Raw genomic sequence first — 24,188 nt, forward strand, 5'->3', positions numbered from 1 at the left:
ATTTTCATTCCTTTCAAAGACATATGCCCAAGGTGACGATACCAAAGAGATGCATGTGGAATTGCATCCACTATAAAAAATGGTCAATTGACCCAGATACAAGCAAAGGGTAGAGAGTATTGGACTTAGCACCATGTGCAATGACAAGATATCCATGGGTAATCTTTCATGAGGAATCACCAAAAGAGACAACATAACCTGCATCATCCAAGGTGTTAGTAGAGATAAGACTCTTTGTGAGAGCCAATACATGACGTACATTATGAAGAGTGAATATGCTACCTAAACCAAGCTAGACATCACTAATACCAACTATCTCTAATCCCAGGTCATTATCTAAACAAACAGATCTAGTCATACTATGATAGGAGTGAAACCACTCTCTATGAGGGGTCACATGAAAGGAAGCCCTTGAATCTATCAACCAACACTGGGTATATGCGGACAAGGCATCACTCAGCTATGAAGTATCAAGAGGAGACGTTTCAAGTAAAAATCATCATCAGAATTAGTATGCACGACATTAATCTCTTTAGCCTTGTCCTATACTTTACCGTTACCCTTTTCTTTACACTTGTCCTCATGAATTTTATGGCATTGTGGTCAAATATGTCTTGCTTTTCCAAAGTAATGACAAGTCAATGAAGACTTATAGCCACTAGACTTATTTCGAGACTATCCACGTGACTGAGAGTCTCTCCCATGGTAGTCATTACCATTTCTACCATTATTACCTCTAACTGTCAAAGCATGAGAAGTGCGGAAAGCATCAACATTCTTTTTGTTAACCTCTTCATTCAAGAGTGCACCCTCTATGCCTGAGAGAGGAATTTTGGTGCCGAGAAGTGCTTAAAAATAGCTAAAAATTATGAATATCAAGGGAAAAATATTCAACGTCGAAGGCGACGGCTCGATCTGGAGGACGATTTTAAGCGCCAAAGTGCTTTAAAGGCGCCCGAGCGACACTTGTTGATTTTTCATAATTCTTCAGACAGTCGTGCGGGTTGACAAGAGCTACTAGCCAATGCGGGATGCCAAGCTAAACGCCCAGGATTTTTCAGAGCTCAATTCTGAGTCCGAACGGGGAAATGACCAAGAAATGGTCAAAAATTGGGCATCTCAGAGATCAATTATACTTACATGGAGAAGTTGTGTCTTGCGATGGTCTTTGGGACCAAGAGATTCAGGCATTATATTCTCTATGAGAAAGTTGTGCTTTATACGAAGGCGGAGAGGCTTCGACTATTGATGAATAAGCTGCAACCGCCTGATCGTCTAGCGAAGTGGCTAATCACTTTGCAGGAGTTTGATTATGAAATCAAGAGTAAGCCACCAAGGTTACAGGGTATTGTGGAATGTCTTGTGGACTTTGGGGAGCCGAAAGAATCTGTGGTTGAAGGTAGTGACATGGAGTCGTTATTTAAGATAGATACGGCGTATATTCCCTCCTGGTATGCTGCAATAACGCATTATTTATCGACAAGAGAGGCTGGATCCGAACTATCTAAAGCTGAGAGAAGGAAAATTAAGCAGCAGGCATTAAAGTTTGCCTTGATCGCAAGTACACTATATCGGCAAGGGGTTGATGACATCTATCGCCGATGTGTGATGCCTGACGAGGTGCCATTCATTTTGGAAGAGTGCCATGATTCCGCTTACGGAGGTCATGTTGTTGGATGGCTTACAGCACAAAAGGCTTTAAGAGCAGGTTACTGGTGGCCTGCCATCTTCCAGGATACATTCGCGTATGTTAAGAGATGCGATATTTGTCAACAACATGATAGTCGAGAGAATAGGAAAAGACCACTCACCCCTATTATGGCGATACTTCCATTTGAGAAGTGGGGAATAGACTTTGTGGGTCCTATTACTCCGTCGTCGACTGCGCAAAAGAGGTATATTATTGTAGCAACTGACTACTTCACAAAGTGGTCAGAAGCACGTGCAACAAGGAAAGATGATGCTAAAGAAACTGCTAGTTTCCTTTTAGAGCAGATAATATGCTGTTTTGATCCCCCGAAAGAATTGGTGTCGGACCGTGGAACCCATTTCCTGAATAAGGTGATCAAAAGCTTGACTGAGGCTTGGCATATCAAGCACAATAAAACGACTCCTTATAATCTGCAGGCAAATGGGCAAGTTGAAAGTACCAACAAGCAGCTTGTGGGTATCCTATCGAAAGTCGTATCTGAAAAGAAACGCGATTGGGATAAGAAGCTATATGTGGCACTATGGGCATATAATACCACATTCAAGCGAGCCACTGGCCACACGCCGTTCAAACTAGTTTATGGTGAGGAGTGTGTTTTATCCTTAGAAATTGAGTTACCGACCATTAGATTTGCAGTAAATCATTCTTTGGGTAATGAGGACGCCCTATTTGAGCGATTTACGACCTTAGTGCACCTCGATGAAATCAAGTTGCAAAGCCTATTACACCAAGAGGTGGCTAAACATCGCATGAAGCAGTTCCATGACCTGAAAGCGAAGAAGTATACCTTTAAGAAAGGACAACTGGTTTTGTATTATGATGCGCGTAGGGAGTTGTTTCCAGGAAAATTGGAACCTAAATGGGATGGCCCCTACAAGATTGTCAGGTTAGGGAAGAATAGGTCTATAGCCCTATTAGCTAATCTACAGGGAGTAGAGTTTAAGAATAAGGTTAATTTTAATAAGATTAAACCTTACTATTTCTGAGTATGCTAATATAGAAAATGCATTGCAAGTCCATGCTAGGAATGAACTGAGACCTAGGGGAAAAGAAGCTTAAAAGCTGGTGGATGGGTTGGTTAATCCCTTATTTGGAGCACCCATATCTGGAGCAAAGATACCATCAAGGGAAACTCATCTGGTGGAGCAAAGGGTATAAAGTGATTGAGCAAGAAGACAGAACCTTTGTGTGGGAGATCAAAGTCTTCTGCCATCACTGCTTACGACTGTTGACGAGTATCCCTGTTGAGTTCAATGAAGAAGGTGGGATGGAGCCATCAGTTCATCCTCTCAATATTCTAAACTTTGATTACCATAATTACGAATAGAGGAGTTCATGATGGCCGGCTGTGTAAACCCATTATGGACGTATACACTATATTTTGATGGAGCGTCCAGGGGCCCTAATAAAAAAAGGAGTGTAGGAGTAGTAATCTGAGACCCCCGACGCAGAGTTGTGATGAAGTTAGCCGCTTATCTCACGATAGGATTCACTAACAATATGGCGGAGTATAAAGCCTTGATTATGGGACTGTATATTGCCAAACAAGGTGGTATTCGTCGGTTGTTAGTAAAAGGGGATTCCCAGTTGATCCTGAATCAGCTAGATGGGACGTACACAGTGCGAAATCCCATTCTTTGTATGTATCATCGGACTGCTATGACCCTACTTGAGGAGTTTGAGAGAGTGTCTTTTCAACTAATTCCACGTTACTGGAATCAGTTTGCGGATTCATTAGCAAATCTTGCTTATGAGGAGGACCTCTTCTTTAATTGTGGTCCTAGTTTGGATATTGTGATCAATGATGAAACAGGACCCGGTCGCTTGTGGGGTATGTTATTAGAACATGCAATATATAGCAGACAATGGTTGATATGGGTGATGCAAAGAGTGGCCGAGACCAATCTACCATTATTATCCAGGACCCATAGGTTGATTAGACAACATATTATGCGTACGCCTCTTGCTATCTATGCAGGAGGGATGGGTCATAACCTTATGCACTTAGTTTAGGGCTACGAGCCTGTTTTTCCTCCTTGGGAGGGAGCCTATTATTGTATATCTGGATTCTTCCAGGGAGGGATGTGTAGGTGATATTCTGTTTGATCTCGTTAGGCCAAGAGGGCCAGTGTTGCGAGGTTTTGAATGCTTAATCTCACTAGGCCAAGAGGGCGATTCAGTTTTGTAGTGAAGTGTTTTATTTCATTAGGCCAAGAGGGCCAGTTGTCTGTTTAGTGCAAGTGTGGTTAATGGTTTCTTGTTTGAGTCCTGTGCTTGACAGATTCTGTGGAGCTGGAGGGAGCCTTTGTCGTGGCATCGACGTTTCTTGTGGCCCTATCCAGGTGATATATTTCCTTTATGAGTACTGTGGTTGTTATGTTATCTGTGTTTGAGTACTTGTAAAGGGGGTTTTTCGTTTCTTGTTGGGGACCAGCGTCCAAGGCATGAAGTCCCGAGGTTTAGGTTCAGTATGTTTAAGGGAGGTCGGAGTAGTTGTTGCCTCCTGTAAAGACATTGTCAGGCATTGGAAGACCTGTTCTAGAAGGGAGTTCTAGTGACCCTGTTCTACTAGCCTTCTAGGCAGACGCTCTAGGAGTTCTTGTTAGTTGTGAGGCAGTTAGAGAAGCCTGCCAAAAGAAAACTAAAAGATGATAAAGGGGAAACACCCTGAATATCTGACAAGATAATAAATATATATACAGAGGTGTGTAAAAAGGGGTTCTAACCCCTATCAAAATAGAAAAGTAAAGAAATGAAAATGTATAAGCAGTTGATCATTGCCTTGCGAAGGCCTGGTAGGTTCCTGGGGACGAGTCAGACCTGGGGCCGATACTTTGTCTTCCTAGGGGTGGCTTCTTGCTGAAAAAAAAGAAAATCAGGAAGGTTGGAGTGAAAATAAAAGTGAGCATTAGAAAAGGATTAAGTGTTGCCTTGCGAGGGCTTGGTAGGTTCTTGGGTACCAAGACATGTCCTGAGGCCGATGCCCTATTCTCCTTGGGTCACTCCGCTCAGCTCTCCTTTTTACATACCCGAGTATGAAAAATAAAACCCTTAAAGAAGAGATGTGTTTTAAGAAAACACTTCTTGATCAGGCTATAGGAGTCCTCGCCTAGTAGGAACCCCTAGTTGCGTTGTCCTTAGTTAGGAAGGTAGTTCAGACCACCACTTAGGGCAACCTCTTTGATAGTACTTTTTAGTTTGGCCGTGTTGGAGCAGTTGGTTAGTGACTAGCTTCAGATCTTCTATCAGATTGTGCTAGGCCTACTCCTTGTGGATGTCATGCCTTGGTTTTGTCAGGGGGTAGGGTGAGCATTGTGTTGTGTTTAGTATGTATTTGTTTTGTATCAGCTTGATGCTTCCTTTGGTTGTTTTTATGCAGATCTATAGTGGGATTCGACGGGCTGAGTCGCCCTATCCTGTGGTCGCCAATGAGAGCGGAACTTTGGTGCCGAGAAGTGCTTAAAAATAGCTAAAAATTATGAATATCAAGGGAAAAATATTCAACGTCGAAGGCAGTGGCTCGATCTAGAGGACGATTTTAAGCGCCAAAGTGCTTTAAAGGCACCCGAGCGACACTTGTTGATTTTTCATAATTTTTCAGACAGTCGTGCGGGTTGACAAGAGCTACTGGCCAATGCGGGATGCCAAGCCGGATGCCCAGGATTTTTCAGAGCTCAATTCCAAAGGGGGAAATGGCCAAGAAATGGTCAAGATTTGAAAGGGTGGCCACAACATGGACCAAAGGGGGGGTGCCCTTTGGGGGAATTTTAACCCCCCAACCAAAAGGCATGCAAATAGGAAGAACGAAATCGTGGGATGAGAGAGAAGAAGGCACCATCAACAGGCGCTGAAAAATGCGCCATGGAGGATGGAGAGGCAACTTGCCTGCTGCACACAACCTATGCAAATGATCATTGGCCTTGTTTACCTTCTCCTTGCTGATCATATCGCCGCCTCTCACCCGTCAAATGGTGGTCTCTGTGAAGAATTCTGATTTCAGTCTTTCTCTCTCCTCTCTCTCTCTCCCCTAAAGGCAAATTCATGTGGTGAAGAAGAAGAAGAAGAAGAATGGATGATGGATGCTTATCCAATGAAGACCGGATTGCTCCGTGGTGTAAAAGGAAGGAAGATTGCTGATTGTGGACTATCATGAGCATTAATGGTGCCTGGAAATCAGTCCCGAAATATGGCAAATAAAAACCCGTAACCCGCAAAGAACGGTAATCTCATTTTTACAAAGGAAATGGTGTTTTTATGCAATTTGCTTCATGAACATTTGTTCCCATGGGATGATTATGCATTGTAATGTTGTTTGCAATGTCTTTCAATTTTTTATGCTCAGAAAATCAGAAAATCATAAGTGTTGTGGATGAAATTAATAGTGTAAAACCCGTAAAACACGCAAAATATGGAAAAATTGGGTGTTTTTTGAGATATCAATGGGAAATATAATAAGACACACCAACTAAACTTGTGTTTTTGCTGCGAATGAATCTAAGTGCCACAACCAATAACTCATTTTGAATTTTCAGTCACTTAATATTGCAAAAAATACAAGAAAAATAGGGAAAACCCACTAAAAATAAGGGAAAAATAGATTTTGAGTGCCGAAAATTAAGGAAAAATAAGATTCATGTTTGTGGATGTATGGGGAGTCTTATGTATGAGGTTTAGCCTCAGTTCAGCCCTACCTTTATGTTTTAGTGAGTTTGTATGGCTTTTTATACAATAAAAATGTGAAAAATGAACCCTAAACCTATGCACGATGCACAACCTAAACGGGTGAGGGGTTAGAGTGTATGAAAAGTGTGTAAATGCTGAATGAAATGATGGAAAGCTTGCTGGTTTTTATGCATATCATATAGATCGGTCGTTAATTTAGATTAAGTACCTAGTAGCACGAGGGTTTCTCGGTGCTAGGTTCATGCAACGCCGCATACAAGCAATAGTCGAAACTCATTGAAAGAAATGTTTTCCACACGTGCACCAATGCTTATTTTCTTAATTGTTTGAGCACGTGGGCATTCACAATTTGCATGAATCATGAATGATAAAAAGTATCAGACTATCTCCTGGATGCATGGCAATTGCTTTCTAGAGACATGACCAATGTTGAGTAAGTAAGGTTGTCCAAGCTGTAGGCTAGGCGTTGGGTCTAAGGAAAAAGAAAGTGAGGAATGGTACATTCCTAGATACGATCAATTGGTACCTTGAGTGGAAATGTGTGCGATAATGTGTTATATATGTTTAGCGACGCATCGAGGGGCCAATCCCCAAGGTGTAGGAGAGTCGCAGTGGCTGGTCGCGAGGCCGTGGGGTTATTGAGTGCATGGTAGAGGTCCGGCTAGTGCATGAGCCAGTGCCGGTGCGTTTTAGGTCCCATCAATGCCCTATAAGTCTAGCCCATCAGTAGGCATGTTTACACATATAGCAATATGGAATGTATCCCATGATTTAGGCAATGTAACCAAGAGAAACAAGGGAGGGAGATTACCCTTGAATTCAATCCCCTACAAAGACAAATGGTTGAGAATGGAATGAAACTCATTTAAGTGGGCTGATATGAAAGTGTCCTCCTTCATGCGAAGGTCCATGAGTTGCTTCAGCCAAATACATCTGAGAAAAAGGGCTTTGCTTGTCATAGACGTTGTGAATCTTATCCCATAAATCCCATGTAGACTTCCCATTAGAGACAACATTATAGAAAACTTGCTTAGATAGGGAAAAAATGATCGTGGACTTACATAGCTCATCTAGTTCATCCCAGTCATCTGTATCAATACGTTCGGGCTTGACATCCTCATGTTTCAAAGGCTTAATCTTTATTTTTTGCACTAAAACTTGCCAAAATTGGGCCTTCCAATAGCTATAGTTGGTGCCATCCAACTTGTCAATATTAAAGATAGCACTATCACGAGAACCACCAACCATAATGGGACCAAGCAAATGCACAGAAGGGCAAATCAAGCTACTCTCATAGCCTATACATCAGCTCTAAAACCACTTCCAAATCAAGCTAAAAACAAGGGGTACGGCCAAAATAATGAGCTATCCATAAACTATAAGCAAACCCAAGTGACTGCCGTCAAATAGAATGCATAGAATTGAAATGATAGGTTGCTGTAATAAATTGCAACAATATGCAAACAATCAATTGTGAGCAACCAAGAAAAGAAAAGCCAAGAACAATTGGCACTGAAGATTGTCACAATTGCACTGTATTAGTAACCATACATGCAAGAGGCATAGACATCATATATAGGGTAGGTCTCAAGGTAAATGAAGAGAACTGCCATATGCATAATCCATTGAGCAATGCTCAATAATAACCTTGAAGCATATAAGTACCACTGACAACACTTTGATAGGCATAAGTACCAAGTCCAAGACAAAAAGATCAAATCAACTCATGATAGGATAATTGCATCCACAAGTGAGCATGTACATGCCACAGTGAGTCCCATTGTCTCACTGTAATGAGCTCAAGCTCAACTGTATAACCAGATGCTATGTAGTGCATCCAAGTGTCAAGTAGTGGCTCCCATTGGAACAAAAGTCAGATGCTATATGATCAAGCAAAGCTCAAAACCTCATGCGAGTAGCATCCATATATCCAAGATTCATAGAGCATACATCCAATAACATAAAACCAAATATGTACTCTTCAAGCCCATAATAGCAAGGATAGAAGAAGCAATGAAAGCATAAAACCAAGGTGCCAAAGTATCCAATGTGGCTCAAAATGGAGCCTCAAATGTCACCATAGACATGTCCAAGACCATACATCAGTGCCAAATATGTACATTAACATTTATTGGACCCAAGAAGCATATAAGCCTTCAGTGCATTAAGCTTTCAAGTGAAATACTTGTTGTCCACTATATATATAGCAAAGAACCTTGCTTCAAACTAAGCAAAGAAAGCTCCAACATATCCAAGAAGCATATCAAGACATGTACCAAACATCTCAGCATCAATGCATAGGTGTATGAGCATCAATGAAGCTCAAATAGTGAGGTAATGGCTATCCTTATTTGTATTATAGCAAGCTGTCTTAAATGTACAGATGATGGCTTATGTGCACACTTGCAAAGGAGGCTCCAATGGGTCCTAAACAATGTCAAAAGAGGTGCTAAACCTTTGTCAGATGCTATAGGAGCTAGAAGAGGTGCCAATGTATGCAGTAGTGCTAGGAACAGGAGATCAAAAACTGGAACAAATCACATTGATGATGCTACTAGTCCTATTTCTTGCAATGATTGCTATTGAGCACTTAATGAGGCTTAAGAAAGAGTTCTCAAGATCAAGAATAAGCCTCAAATGGAGGGAGCAATTGGAGAAGAAGTGGGAGCAAGATTTATGCCACGGGAAGAAGAGGGTTGAACTGCCATGGAACAGCCTAAATTTGCAATTAGCACGCTTTAGCTTTTGTGTTTGCTTTTGTCCAAATAAAGAATAAAGCGGTTGAACGCCCAAAGAGTCGGGATGTGCCCAAATACAATGTCCAATAACAAATATTTAAAGCGAACGCCCATGCGCATACAAAATAATAAATATATGTCAAGCTCTTTAATAAATAAGTGCGTCAAAATAAATATTGGCGCCATGACTAAGATGCGCATCCATCAAAAATGATAATTTCTTCTAAATAACTTGAATACACGCTATCGCCCAGTGCTTCCCAGTGCCACCGCCACCTGCTCTACACATCAACTAAAGCATTCACAATTGTTAGAAATTAATAAAATTAAACTGACAAAAGTGAATACCTAGCAGTCTTCGGCTACAAAATAAATAAATAGGTTAGAACTCCGTCCTAACCTTAATTTATTACGAGTGCGCACTCTAAACTCATAAATGTCCATTAATTTAAATATATATTTTACGGAATCACCCGCTATGGAATCACCCACTTGCACATTAAATTAACGAGATGCACAAAAAAGACAGGCGTCCCCATCAACTTTTCGCATAAGGAATCCACATTGTGTACGAGCCTCGGCAATAAATATAATTTTACAGAATCCACCACAAAACCTCACGGAATCCACCGTGGAATATGCCTCCTAGCATCAACTACTTCTTTAGTATGATGATAAACTGGAAGAACTTACATTTTTCTCCACTACATATGGTTGCTTCTTGAACACCACAACATGGCTTACTATGATCTTGTTTGCATCTTGGTCATATAATTTCTAAGCCATTTTCTCATTACTATAATCCAAGAGAATACCTTTGTTTTTTGTTTTAACTTGTTCCACTTATCCTTTGGAACAAGTGCATAGTATCCATATCCAAGAATTCTGAATTATGAGGTGGATGGTTTCTTACTATGCCTCATGAGACATTTTTCCCATGAGAACCTTAAATATAGTTGAGAATATAAACTATAGTATTAGTAGCTTCGACCCAAATCTGGTTAGGCAATCCTTTGCCCTTAAGTATGCACCTTGGCATTTCTACAATATGGTGCAATCTTGGCATTCAATAGCACCATTTTGCTCAAGTTCTATAAGGCATCATCAATTGATGCTTGATTCCTTTTGGAAAAGGCTTCAAACTCCTTTGAATTGAACTCGCTACCACCATTTGTTTTAAATTGTTTTATACTTTTTATTATTTCATTCACATTTACATACTATTTCTACTCATTATCGCATCAAGGTTGCATTCTTAGGCACTAGATACAATGGAACACAAGAAGTTCATGACTTAGAAATTAAAATTGGTGATTATGTTGAACGTAGAAATTTCTTAGTTATGCCTTTGCAATCTAGTGACATTATTCTGGGCATGCCTTGGCGTCATCAGTATAATCCCGATATAGATTATTCTACGCATTCAATGAATATTCATTCTCATGGAAAACAAATCACATTACATGGTATGCACACTTTTGATAATTTTCCATTGCTTAGTCATACACCGGCTAAATGAGCATTAAGAAAAGGTAGCAAATCTTATTTAATCTGGGTGAATGAAATTGAAGTTAAGGAAAATAAGATGCATCCTAGGCACACACAATTTCATTCACAATTTAAAGACTGTTTTGCTGCTAACTTACCACCTGGTTTACCAACCACACGTCCTAAAGATCATAAAATAGACCTAATTCCAAGTTCTCAACCATCATGTAAAGCACCTTATAGACATAATCAAGTTGAAAAAAAAGAAATTCAAACTCAAGTTGAAGAATTATTAACCCGAGGACTCATTAGACCCAGTAATTCTCAATTTGGTGTACCTGTTCTATTAGTTAAAAAGAAAAACAACACTTATAGAATGTGCATTGATTATCGTACCCTAAATAAAATCACTATCAAAAATAGATATCCCATTCCTAGGGTAGACGATCTTATGGACAAACTACAAGGGGCTACAATATTTAGGAAAATAGATCTTAAATCTGGATACCATCAAGTACGACTGGACCCATCTGACATTTTCAAAACTACATTTAGAACTCAATTTGGACATTATGAATTCCTAGTTATGCCTTTTGGATTAACTAATGAACCAGCTACATTCAATCATATGATTAATCACATCTTTTTGAAGCATCAGCATTGTGTCATTGTTTTCTTTGATGACATATTGGTTTTTAGCAAGAATGAAAATGAACATTATGAACATTTATATTTGGTTTTCAAATTACTGAAAGAGAATCAATTATATGCTAACCCTAAAAAGAGTGATTTTTTCCAAACACAAATTGAATACTTAGGTAATATTGTTTCATCTAAAGGTATTAAATTTTATCTTAAAAAGATAGAAGCAATTTTGAATTAGTCGATACCTAAAAATGTGCATGAATTACGTTCTTTCTTAAGTTTTGCTAGCTTTTACAAAAAATTTGTGAGAAATTTTTCATTGCTTGCATTACCTTTGACAAAGTTATTAAAGAAAGGTATGTGTATCATTGGTCTGATAATCAGCAAAAGTCCTTTGATTTACTGAAACATTCTTTAACTCATGCTCTTGTATTGCAACTTCCTGATTTTACTAGACCGTTTTTCCTAGTAGTCACACTGACGCTAGTGGATCTGGAATAGGAGCTGTCCTTATGCAAGACTCTCATCCCATATCTTACTCCAGCTGCAAGCTTAAACCCTCTGAACTCAAGTACTCTACTTATGATCAGGAATTGCTAGCTGTAGTACAAGCTTTATGTCAATGGAAACACTATTTAATGGGATCTGAATTCATGATCAAAACTAACCAACAAAGAATTAAAAATCTCCTTAGTCAGCCACAAATATCTGACTAACACATTAAATGGGTTGCTTTTATTCAAAGTTTTCATTCACTTATACAATATCAACCCGGAAAAGAAAATGTTGTTGTCGATGCCTTAAGTAGAAGACCGACTATTCATAATATCTCTGTGATATATTTTGATTCTCTTATCCCTATGAAAGATACCTATGACCAAGAACCTAGTTTTCAAGCTGATTTGAATAAATTAATTACCAATAACTGGATTCCAATTGGTTCATTGTCTTACACTAATGGATTTATGTTTTATGAGAAAAGGTTATGTGTAACTGTTCCATTTAGATCCTTTATGTTGCATGAAATTCATTGTCCCCCATATCAAGGCCATAGAGGTATTATTTCTACTTTACATACTTTGATTGAAGATTTTTATTGGCCACAGATGGAATCTAATGTTTCTAACTTTGTATCTGAGTGTTTAATTTGTCAAAGAGTTAAGCAACACCATGGTAAGCAGTATGGTTTGTTAATGCCTTTACCAATCTCTGAAAGACCATGGGAGCATATTTCAATGGATTTTATTACTGGTTTGCCTAACACTCAAGCTAATCACGATATGATATGGACTATTGTAGATCGATTTAGCAAACATGCATATTTCATTCCATGCAAGAAAACATTAACTGCATCTCAACCTGCTCAATTGTTTCTGAAAATTATTTTCACTAACCATGGTTTACCAAAAGTTATTATTTTTTATCAAGATTCTAGATTCTGCAATAATTTTTGGACTACTTTGTTTGCTAACTTAGGAACAAAAATAGATTTTTCATCTACATTTCATCCTGAAACAAATGGGCAAACAGAAGCTATAAACAGCACAATCTTAGATCTTTTACGTGCATACACAATTTCAAAACCACAAACCTGGGATACACACTTGCATTTACTTCAGTTTGCATACAATAATACACCCCATACAACTACACGAAAAGCACCTTTTGAAATCATTTATGGATATAGATTGCCTACACCTCTTACTTCATTGTCAAACAGAGTTAAAGCTGCTGACAATATTTCCCACATGCATGCTACTATTTTTGATGAAGTTAAAGATATGATTGCAAAGCCCAACAATCATATACTAAACAAGCAAATAAGAAAAGAAAAGCTATGAATTTTACAGCTGATGATTATGTCTGGTTACGAATTAAAAAGCGAAGACTACAAAGTGTTGAGAAACACCCTGTTGTAAAATTAGCTTCTAGATTTTATGGACCTTTCAAAATCATTCACAAAATCAATGATAATGCCTTTAAACTAGAACTATCCCAACACTCCCCTTTGTTAGAAGAAGAAATTGAAATCCTTGAACCTGAGACTATTCTAGATACAGACTTTATGACCACTAGAACCGGCCCTCACTGCTCGCTCCACATTGAGCTAATAGAAATTGAGGTCAATTGCTATCCCACCCCGGGGGTATGATGCCAGGAGGCATATTCCACAGTGGATTCTGTGAGGTTTTGCGGTGGATTTCGTAAAATTATATTTATTGTCGGGGCTCATACATAAGGTGGATTCCTTGTGCGAAAAGTCGATGGGGACACTTGTCCTTTTCGAGCGTCTCGTTAATTTAATGTGCAAGTGGGTGATTCCATAGCGGGTGATTCCACAGAATACATATTTAAATTAATGGACATTTATGAGTTTATCGTTAATTTAATGTGCAAGTGGGTGATTCCACAAAATATATATTTAAATTAATGGACATTTATGAGTTTAGAGTGCGCACTCGTAATAAATTAAGGTTAGGACTGAGTTCTAACCTATTTATTTATTTTGTAGATGAAGACTGCTAGGTATTCACTTTTGTCAGTTTAATTTTATTAATTTCTAACAATTGTGAATGCTTCAATTGATGTGTAGAGCAGGTGACGATGGCACTGGGAAGCACTGGGCGATAGAGTGTATTCAAGTTATTTAAGAGAAATTATCATTTTTGATAGGCCGTATCTTAGGCGTGGCACCAATATTTATTTTAATGTGCTTGTTCATTAAAGTGCTTGACATATATTTATTATTTTGTATGCGCATGGACTCACGATTTAAATATTTGTTATTAGACATTGTATTTGGGCACAACCCGACTCTTTGGGCGCCCAATCGCTTTATTCTTTATTTGGACAAAAGCAAACACAAAAGCTAAAGTGTACTAATTGTAAATTTGAACTATTTTTTAGCTTGAAGATGAATAATATATTAAATACATGCTTTGTGAAGCGCTCACACAAGGCATGGGGGGAGATTGTATCCAATTAGTCTTCTTGCTTCATGTCGTGTAAATTTTCTCTCTTGGTTTTTGAGCAAAAATTAGAGTTCTTTATTCTTGGGGACCTTCTGGCACTTGTTATGTACGCATATAACATCCGATTTGCGCACCAGTAGTCCACTATAAACATGTACCAAGAGCTATCCCTATCGTTAAGGAGGAAGCATGATCTTTGGATGATAAGTATAAAGTTTACCAACCTATAATCACGCCATCAAAAATGCCATTATTGTGATGGATGAAGCAGCTCTATGATCAAAACAATCATATGCCTACATTTGTTGAGAATATGACATATGGACCAAGGTGGTCTTGGAGAATAGAGGAGCAAAGAAAGACCTCTTCTCACCTAGTCAATATGACTATGATAGCCAAGATTATGAACGAAGAAGTAAAGGAGTCAACTAACTTGAAAGAAGCACTTGCAAATCTTGCGTGGAGAGAAACTATGCAAGCTTAGTATGATAACGTAATGAAGAATTTATATTGTCTTCAAACAAGAATATCAATCGATGAAGGAAAGGATGATAGTTGGATTTGTCCCAAGAGCAATGGTCTCTATCATTGGTAAAGGAGAGGCTTGCCAATAAAGCTGTAGATAACCTACTTGCAATCTGAGGTAGAGAGCTAAGTGAGGAATATAGAAAGCCCAACATGATGATGCTTGATTCCATAAGTGCACTTAAAAGCTTAGAGGGGATGTCTGCCAATATATGTCTCATATGACCACGATAGGAATGCCACCCGCACATGTTCCTAGCATGGTTAAGGGGTCTCAAATGAGGTAAGAACAACCATAGTAAAGGGTTGTTGCTTAATAAAGAATCAGATTTTGTAATAAAGGACTTGAACCAAGTGCAAAATTGATCGATTGTCTAATGTGTGTGACTAAAGAACCATGTAATAATTCTTTTGTAAAAGGCTAATTAAGGAAGCTACCTTTACATGTAGTAATGTAACTGCCTTGAAAAACTATCTATGCAGGTGCATTGAGGAGAGGGTGGGAGAGTGCAATAGTCTCATGCAGTTATGGATAGGTTGACACAATGTGATAGTTGTGCCTTGCAAGACTAAGAAAAGAACATGCCTCTTCTTAAACCAAGCATAGAATAGATTTTTTTTATGCCACACCTCTCGGCCTAAGAGTATATCATTCATAGAGACTAGTTAACCTTAGTATGTCCTTCAAAAGTTTAGAAGCCCTTGGTCTCAAATTGCTTAGGTTGAGGCCCTAATGTTTCGTACAAGGTAGACTCAAATGGTGCTACTCGTGGAGGGGCACCCAAATGACCACTAAAGGTTACCCACTATGGTGCAACAAAGAGGGGGGGGTACACCAAAGGTAGAGTAGTTATTATAAGAATAATTTTATCTAATTGCAGTTGAATGATTAGAGTAAGAACCCAACCTTTAAAGTTGTATTTAGCAAACTTGGTAAGTTCTATTGAGGAAGCTTAGTAAGTCGTAGGTTATCCCAAGGTTTCAATCTTGCTTCCCTAAAAGAAGGAGTGGATAAGAGAGCCAACACATCCTTGATCTGCCTGAAGCCATCAGATTATGATTGCCTAATAGTTACAGACTATCTTTTAGCAAGATGATGCTCCAAAAATTTAGACCATCCAAAGGACTCCAACGTAAGTGAGCAAACATCAACAATCCATTTAGCTATATCTAAAATGCACTTCCGTGAAGATTGTGATGTCTTACCAATCCCACGAAGTTTAAAAGCACACATTATAATTGGCATGCCCACATGCTATGAATCTCTCTAAAGATAGGGACCCAAACAATGACTTTGTGGTCTAACCCAATCCAAGAGCCAAATAGGCCAAGGCACTTGCAAATGCATAGTCAAAGGGAAAATGGTATAGATCTAAGATCTAGGCAAAACATTTGCAGATTCACAACCCTTGAATGCACGCACACACACACACACACACACACACACACTTAAGCATAGTAACTTTCTCTCATCACAAGCCAATCTTGAAATATATCTAGCCTCTAGAGAAAGACTTACCATGGAAGGAATACCACCCGCACATGTTCCTAGCATGGTTAAGGGGCCTCAAATGAGGTAAGAACAACCATGGTAAAGGGTTGTTGGTTCAATAAAGAATCAGATCTTGTAATAAAGGACTTGAACCAAGTGCAAAACTGATTGGTTGTTTGATATGTGTGACTAAAGGATCATGTAATAATTCATGTGTAAAGGGCTAATGAAGGAAGCTACATTTACATGTAGTAATGTAACTGCCTTGAAAAACTATCTATGCATGTGCATTGGGTAGAGGGTGGGCGACAGTCCCATGCCATTATGGATAGGTAGACCCAATAAGTCAATTAGCTTTCCAAAAGTAAGGGCTAGACAAAGCATTTGCAAATTCACAACCCTTGAGCATACACACGCACATTTTAGCACATTAACTTGCTCTCATCACAAGCCAATCTTGAAATATATCTAGCCTCTAGAGAAAGACTTATGAAGCCATTTATTGCTAATCCTTATGCTAGAATCAGGGAGCTAGGTAACAACAGACAAGTAGGATACAAAAGAAGATAGAATCGTGGCTTTAAATGACGAAGGCCATGTGACATTGTCTCCCCTAGGAATCGGTCTAATGAAGTTTTGAGATCCGATCCCCAAAGGAAACCCTACCACTTTAGAGATGCATATACCACATGGGCACTCGAAACAAAGTCATTATAATTGTTCATAGTCAACCTAATAAGGGACGATTTTGAATTCGTCTACATTGAGACAAGAGCAACCAATAAACAATTCAGTATCTCCATTGCCTTATTCAAAGTGGCTTGATACACATTTAACGACATGAAAGTGTCATTAGCGGCCTAAGCTTGCCCAATAACCTAGTTGCATGTAAGGAAGAGGAGCAGCCACGAAAAATAGAGGGGTGACTTAGCACACCCTAAAGTTTTTGGTGGCTGTGCAAAATATCACTATGCAACAAACATACACCACACCATGAAAGAAACTCGGTTCACACGAATCAATATATACCATGCCATAAATAAAATTCCGTGCACATGAACCAAACCCTAAAGTTTTGGTAGCTATGCAAAATCAACATCCAATCAACACATACGACATGGGAAACGAAAAGAGAATTTGGTGAGGTGGCATAATATTTTAACCCGAGATGCGGCGTTGATATCCAATAAACATGTACTACACTATAGACAAAGAGCAAATTTTTAGAGTTGGAATAATATCCAACGAATTTGGTGAGTTGGGATAACATTTTAAGTCGATATCCAAAAACCATGTAGGGCACCCACCATAAAGGAAGAGCAAATTTCGAGAGTTGGAATAATAATTTAACCCCAAATCTTACGTCACGCCATGATGTTGAGGATAGCATCACAGGAACCCGTTTTGGAGAAGAGAAGTTTGAGCCCAAAATGAAGCAACAATGCCGACGGCTGCAGGGTTCGAACCTGCGCGGGCGAACCCAACAGATTTCAAGTCTGTCGCCTTAACCACTCGGCCAAACCGTCGGGTGGGCTTTATGCACCTCAAACTTATAATACGTCTAATACTTTATTTGCCAGATTTTTTAATAGCTTGTAATAATTGAGCGCAATGTTAGCCATCACTCGGGGATGTAGCTCAGATGGTAGAGCGCTCGCTTAGCATGCGAGAGGTACGGGGATCGATACCCCGCATCTCCACCCGTGCTTTTCTGCTTTGCAAGTTGCATCGTCTGAGAGCTTCGCGCTTTTTGGGCGCATGACGCCGGCAAAGCTGAAGAGAGCCTGACCCACCGTCCGTTCTACGTCTATATTGGCAGTAGCCTGCCTGAACTCTCCTCTCGTCTACATCCATCTACATCTTCATAATTGCTGAGCGAACCTGAACCTTTTGTGAAAGAACCAGCGGTGGGTCACATGACACACACACCCACCTTTTGTGAAAGGAACACCAGCCGGTCACACACATAGGCCGCTAGAACTGGTCCGCTACCACAGATCTTTAGAGAAAACACTAGTGGCCTAAGTGGGGGTTGCATCCATAAGTTAGTGGCATTGGGCATCTATTTTTAAAAATTATCAAAGAAACATTAGTGAGACATACATGCTCAAGGTTCTTGATTTGGTGTGAACACGAAAACTTTGTTGGCCAGACCCCACAAAGCCTCCCCTCCACGCAAGAGGGGTGCGTTGGGTCATAGCACGATAGACGGAGGTATTTGATTCAATAGCATCTTACCAGTTCTTTATCACATTCGTAGGAAAAGCGAGAGGGTCGGGATAAGCATGCGTCACCTTCTACTCCGATCGCAACCATGGGTCTCATAGTTGTACGGCAACCACCCTGATTAGTCTCGAATGCATATATGATCGGAGAGGCACGGCCGACTAGGCTTCGTTCATATGGGCCTCCATGGTGTTGCCTTCGGACGCAAAAACGTAACAAATTCCTTTTGCAAAAGTTGCTTACGAGCCTAACGCGTGACAATCTTCTATCTTATAGTTGAGAAGTTGCTTACGAGCCTAACGCGTGACAATCTTCTATCTTATAGTTGAGAGAAATACCACACCTCTTTCTAGCCCTACATGGGGCATGCGGAGTGTCCCCCGAACGTGGCTATTTGCCCGAACCTTGGTATTTGAACAAAATCCGAACCATATTCAACAATAAAAAATTTCTTCATCGACATATAAAGAGGTGATCAAAGTGATCTAGGTAAGGACTTAGAGCTTCACGAACATGTTTCATGGACCGATTGATCAAAACCCTTGACAGTCTACACCAAGCTACAAGGATTCCAAAGGAAATAAAGGTATTACATCCGAGTACAAAGATTGTCCAAGGAGAGAGTGGATTTCGATCATCCTCTAACTAAGACACGCTTCATCAAGGTAGACAGATTATGAGCACAAGTCTTTGCTAGGAAAATCAATCCATTGCCCCAGTCCTCTATGACTCGTGCATTCCTCATCCAAGGTCGGCCTAATAGTATGTCGTAATCCACTCCCTTCATGACAATGAAGTTTACCGAAAATTGCACACCGGCAATCTTTACCGGCCAATTCTTTAAGACCCCAAATGGTCTTACCCTCATTCCGTTTGCTAGCATGACATTGAATCTAGCAGTCTCTACAGGAGGGTTTCCCCATGCCTCTAGGACTGCATGGTTTAGCACACTAACACCGGCGCCTGTATCTACAATTCCTTTTCGAGTCATGTCTCCTAAGGCTAGGACGGGCAAAACTGCATGCATTTCAGTCCAAACCACTCTCTAACCTGCAAACAACGGACCTAAAGATGGCCAAACTCAAGATGGTATAGTTAATCTTTATGACTAGCAAGGTGCTATCGGCTATCGTGAGTCTTAAAAGCAGGGCGCACTTCTTAATTAATGCACGCCACATGGCATTGTGTGTGTGGGTGTTAGCCCCTTCTCCCTCTCCCCTTATCTCTCTTTCTTTGCACATAGAACTAGCTTCTTAACAACAACACATGTTTTTTGTGTGCAGTGATGATCCATTATTAGCAAGATAATGCAACTCTCATGAATCAAGAATCATACGAATGTTCTCTTCTACATCTTATAATTGAGAGAAATACCACATATTGCCTTCAAACATGAAAACATAACAAATTCATTTTGGAAAACTTGCTTACAAGTTTGATGCATGACAATCTTTTATCTTATACTTGAGAGAAATATCACACCTCTTTCCAGTCCTACATGATGGCACATGTAGAGTGTCCCCTTTGCCCGAACCTTGGTATTTGAATAAAATCTATAACATCTTTGACAATACAGGAATTCTTCATTGATATATAAAGAGGTGATAAAAGTGATCTAGATAGGGACTTAGAGCTTTAAGAAGAAGTTTCAGTGATGGATTGCTCAAGAAACTTTGAGAGTCAACGTGAAGTTGTGGGGGACCCAAAGGAAACCAAGGTATTCCACCCAAGTAGAAAGTTTACCTAGAGAATGGACTTCAATCATTCTCTAACTAAGATGCATTCCATTGAGGTAGAAGGACTATGAACATAAGTCTTTCTGAGTGAGTCCCAATGACTCATTAAATTGCATGGGACGTAAAGATTGTCAAACTTAAGATGGTATAGTTATTCTTGATGATTAGCAAGTTATTATTGGCTATCGTGAGTCTTAAGAGCATGACGCACTTCTTATAATTATTGCATGCCACATGACATTCTGTGTGTGTGTGTGTGTGTGTGTGTGTGCACGTGCATGCACTCACATGCACATGCATGCACGCTTATGCATGCGTATCCAACATGATGTTAGCCCCTTCCCCCTCCCCCTCATCTCTCTTTCTCTAAACATGTGACTAGCTTCTTGAAAAAATTACAAGTTTTGTGCACACTGTGATGATCCATCATGATCAAGAGAATGCATTTCTCATGAAGTAGGAATTAGATGAATGTGCCCTTCTACTATCGTATAGTTGAGAGAACTACCACACCTCTTTCTAGTCTTACATGGTGCATTAGAGTGTGCCTTGAACTTGCCTATTTGCCTGAACCTTGTTATTTGAATATAACCTTAGTTTATTAATGCATTGCATATTCCTTAATTAATGCATGCCACATGGCATGTTGTGTGTCTGTGTGTGCTTATTTGTAACATTGCTAATGTCATGTTAGCCCTTTCTCCCTTCCCCTTCCCTCTCTTTCTGTGAACATGGGACTAGCTCCTTGACAATAGCATAGGTTTTGTGTGTGCAATGATGATCCATCATGAGCAAGATAACACATCTCTCAAGAATCATGAATCAGATGAATGAATTGTGAATGTGTGAGATTCCAAAGGAGACATTAACTGCTTATTTGAATTGATTGGGTTTTTGTGCATACAATGTCAAATAATTGTGTGAGCCTCTGTTGATGTAGCAATATGAAGTAGCTCTCTAGAATCCAAAAACATTCAAACACTTCTCAATGAGCACTACAAAAAGCTTTCCCTTTTGAGACTCTTCTATTTGTGCAATGACTACAAGAAATGGAACAAAGATGACTTTCTTAGCATGTTTGAGAAGAGGTGCTCCGAACAAGATAGTGTTGTCTTTCACAACAAGAACCATAGGCACAAAAAAAGAAGACCTCTAGAATTGGCTCCTCCCACATTTCTTTGGCACTACTACCAGACATCCTTTCTACCTATTGCCTTGGCTTTTGTGTGTGATTCTACGTGCCACATGCTATGCATAACTGAGTATGTAGATTTAGCACTCATGTCAACCTAAAGCACATATTGTAGAAGATAATCTCCTAATTTTTTTTTGTTGTCACCAAGGGGAGACCTCATCTTCAAATATTGTATGTTGATTGCTTAAACCTTGCTTGCACATCATTGGAATGCTCTTGCTTGAGTTGCATCTTTGTATGGTAAGCAGGTTGAAATTTTTTGTTCATTTGATCTCAACCTTGTAGTGTATGTTGATGTCACCATCAGTAATGCAAGATGATATTAGGAGCTTGGGCATTAGTCTAGCCAACAAATTAAGCAACAATAGTGGCCTCTTCTAGCAGGCCTAGCTTCCCTACCCCAATGGTGTTGCTACTTAGAAACCACATCAAGGCACCCCTTCTACTAGCCCATTTCTACAAACACTGGGATCATGGATTGATGACCTAGTGAGCAATGCTCATAATGTGAAAGCCAAGAAGAGAACTCACAAAGGATCCACCAATGACTCGGTTGCTTTCCTTGATGCTCAAGTGATGGCTAGTTCAAGAATCGATGAAGTGGTTGAAGAGGACAAGTTGGTTGCCTAGGATGTGGCATCTATACCTTCTTGAGGATGTTAAAATTTTGTGAAACTAGATGAAGAGTAGTTCATTTCCATGTTTGCAAGCGTGGAGCCCTTTCAAAAAAAACATAACCCATATTATGACATGACTTCCTAAGTAAGCATGAGTGTAGAGAAATGATTAGTTAGAGAAATCCCATCAACTCCATTTATTAATGATAGCATGAAGGTACAAGTTAGAACATATCGCTAATCAATTATGTTGTGTTATGAGTTGACTAAGTACTAAAACTTATCTATGTGTAGTGCCAATAAGTTAACTAAGAATTGAAACTTAACTTGGATGTTTTATAGGCAAATGTGTCAACATTGTTTCATTAGGTGGCTTACCTAGAGCATCAATGAGTTGTCTTTAATCTAGATAACAATGCTATCATGTAGAGGAGCATTGCATTAGAACAAGAAATTTTTTTTAAGGATGATGAGAAGAAATATGTAGTTTGTTATACTTTTTTGCAACCCTTTTAGTACTATCCACTTTGTTAATGGTTTGATGTTTTGTCGAGAAAGTCTAGTTTGCATTCACCTTTGGAGAGAGCAAATAGAAGTAGACTTGAAGACTTGATTTCATGCAATGTGTGCTTAAGCTTCTTCTATGCATAAATTGCAAATAAAAGAAAATGAAATAAATTTTGACTATAAGATCTCTCTTGTTAGCAACTAAGAGTAAGCTAATTGTCAACAAAGAGGTAGCCAAGTGAGCTGATGTCAAACATTAGCACAAAGCTGCATCTAACTCAACAAAAGCACCTTTGTTGGAGCTACAATAAGTTGAAAAGAAGGGTAATATCTATCTTTAGCTAGGCAACTTGTCATGTAATCAAAGTTTTACACAAACAAATATGAAAACCCACATGAAATAGGAAAAAATTGGGGGTGGGAGAAAACTTCATTAAGGCATGACATTGCAAAACAAACATCTTTCATTGTGTAATGTCCCCATTACTTAGTTTATTTTAATAAACAAGTGCATATACATTCCAAAGAAAATTGATTTACATTGCATATTTTTTTTAAAAATAGCTCTAATTATGAAACTTACTCTATTTAAGAAGATAATTGTTATTATTAATGAGGTATTATATGTCAGTTCTCATGGAAGAAAGGCTTGGGAAACCCTCCCAAGACAAGCTTATTAAAACTATGTTTGTAGTATAGAATAACTAAAAGAAATAGCTTATTGGATTGTCACTTGGCAATTAAGTGCACTTGGGTGACAACATTGCTGGGATGGGTGGCCTCCCAAGAAGATTTTTCTACAAGCTAGTGGGAGCTTCTCACGCGCAGCCAACCACGCCAAACGAAGCCTTCGTAGCCCGTTGCCAAGTATGACAAGGCTAAGATGCCAAGGTCTATGCATTGGTTGCCGCCTTAGTCGTATGCCTTGGAGTGACACCTGCCCGATGGCGCGATGCACGGTGCGTCTTCACCCATATATTCGTCAATTTTTATCTTCACACTACAAAAATGGAGTCCCCCCTCCCTGACGTCGTCAAAAATGCTAAAAGAAAAGTGTTCTCTCTTTATTATCGATGATGTCATCAAAAATGCTAAAAAGCAAGTGCCCTCTCTTTTACCCCCCCCCTCCCTCATTACTAAAAAAACAAGGGTAGAGCATCACGTCTGACAGACATTGACACACACACAGATGCACAACAATCCGTGCAAAAGTCTCTATGCTGCTGTGTTGACACAACAAAGCTTTGTTGTAATCAGTTGAGCCACACACACACATACACACACACACACACACACACACTCTCTCTCTCTCTCTCTCTCTCTCTCTCTCTCTCTCCACCCCTACATGGAAGCGTTGCCTGAATTCATCAAGCTTCTTCCATGGCTCCCAAGAGATGTCGAGATGTTGAGCAAGGTCACGCTCAGAGAACTCCCCAACATGAAGAAGTAGTCGCTGCTGAAACACAAGCGGAAGTTAATGGTGCGCAGATCGGACGCAGATAGCTCATGTGGTGAATCCCGGAAGGTCCCCAAGAACAAAGTACTCTACTTTTTAGCACAAAAACCCATGTAAAAGCAAGCACGACATGAGACAAGAGACAAATTGGGTTCAATCTCCCCCATGCCTTGTGTGAGCGCTTCACAAAGCATGTA

At 39.5% G+C, this 24,188-nt stretch overlaps 2 non-coding genes across 2 annotated transcripts; one reads left to right on the forward strand and one right to left on the reverse strand.

Moving 5' to 3' along the window:
• Positions 1–17,699: 17,699 nt before the first annotated feature.
• Positions 17,700–17,780, reverse strand: TRNAS-UGA (transfer RNA serine (anticodon UGA)). The gene has a single exon. It is a non-coding gene; the product is annotated as a tRNA-Ser (tRNA).
• Positions 17,781–17,881: 101 nt separating this feature from the next.
• Positions 17,882–17,954, forward strand: TRNAA-AGC (transfer RNA alanine (anticodon AGC)). Its single transcript has one exon. It is a non-coding gene; the product is annotated as a tRNA-Ala (tRNA).
• Positions 17,955–24,188: the final 6,234 nt, after the last annotated feature.

The sequence above is a fragment of the Lygodium microphyllum genome, chromosome 30 (assembly GCF_053477565.2).
Source record: "Lygodium microphyllum isolate KBCC chromosome 30, Lygodium_microphyllum_v1.1.10, whole genome shotgun sequence".
NCBI lineage: Eukaryota > Viridiplantae > Streptophyta > Polypodiopsida > Schizaeales > Lygodiaceae > Lygodium > Lygodium microphyllum.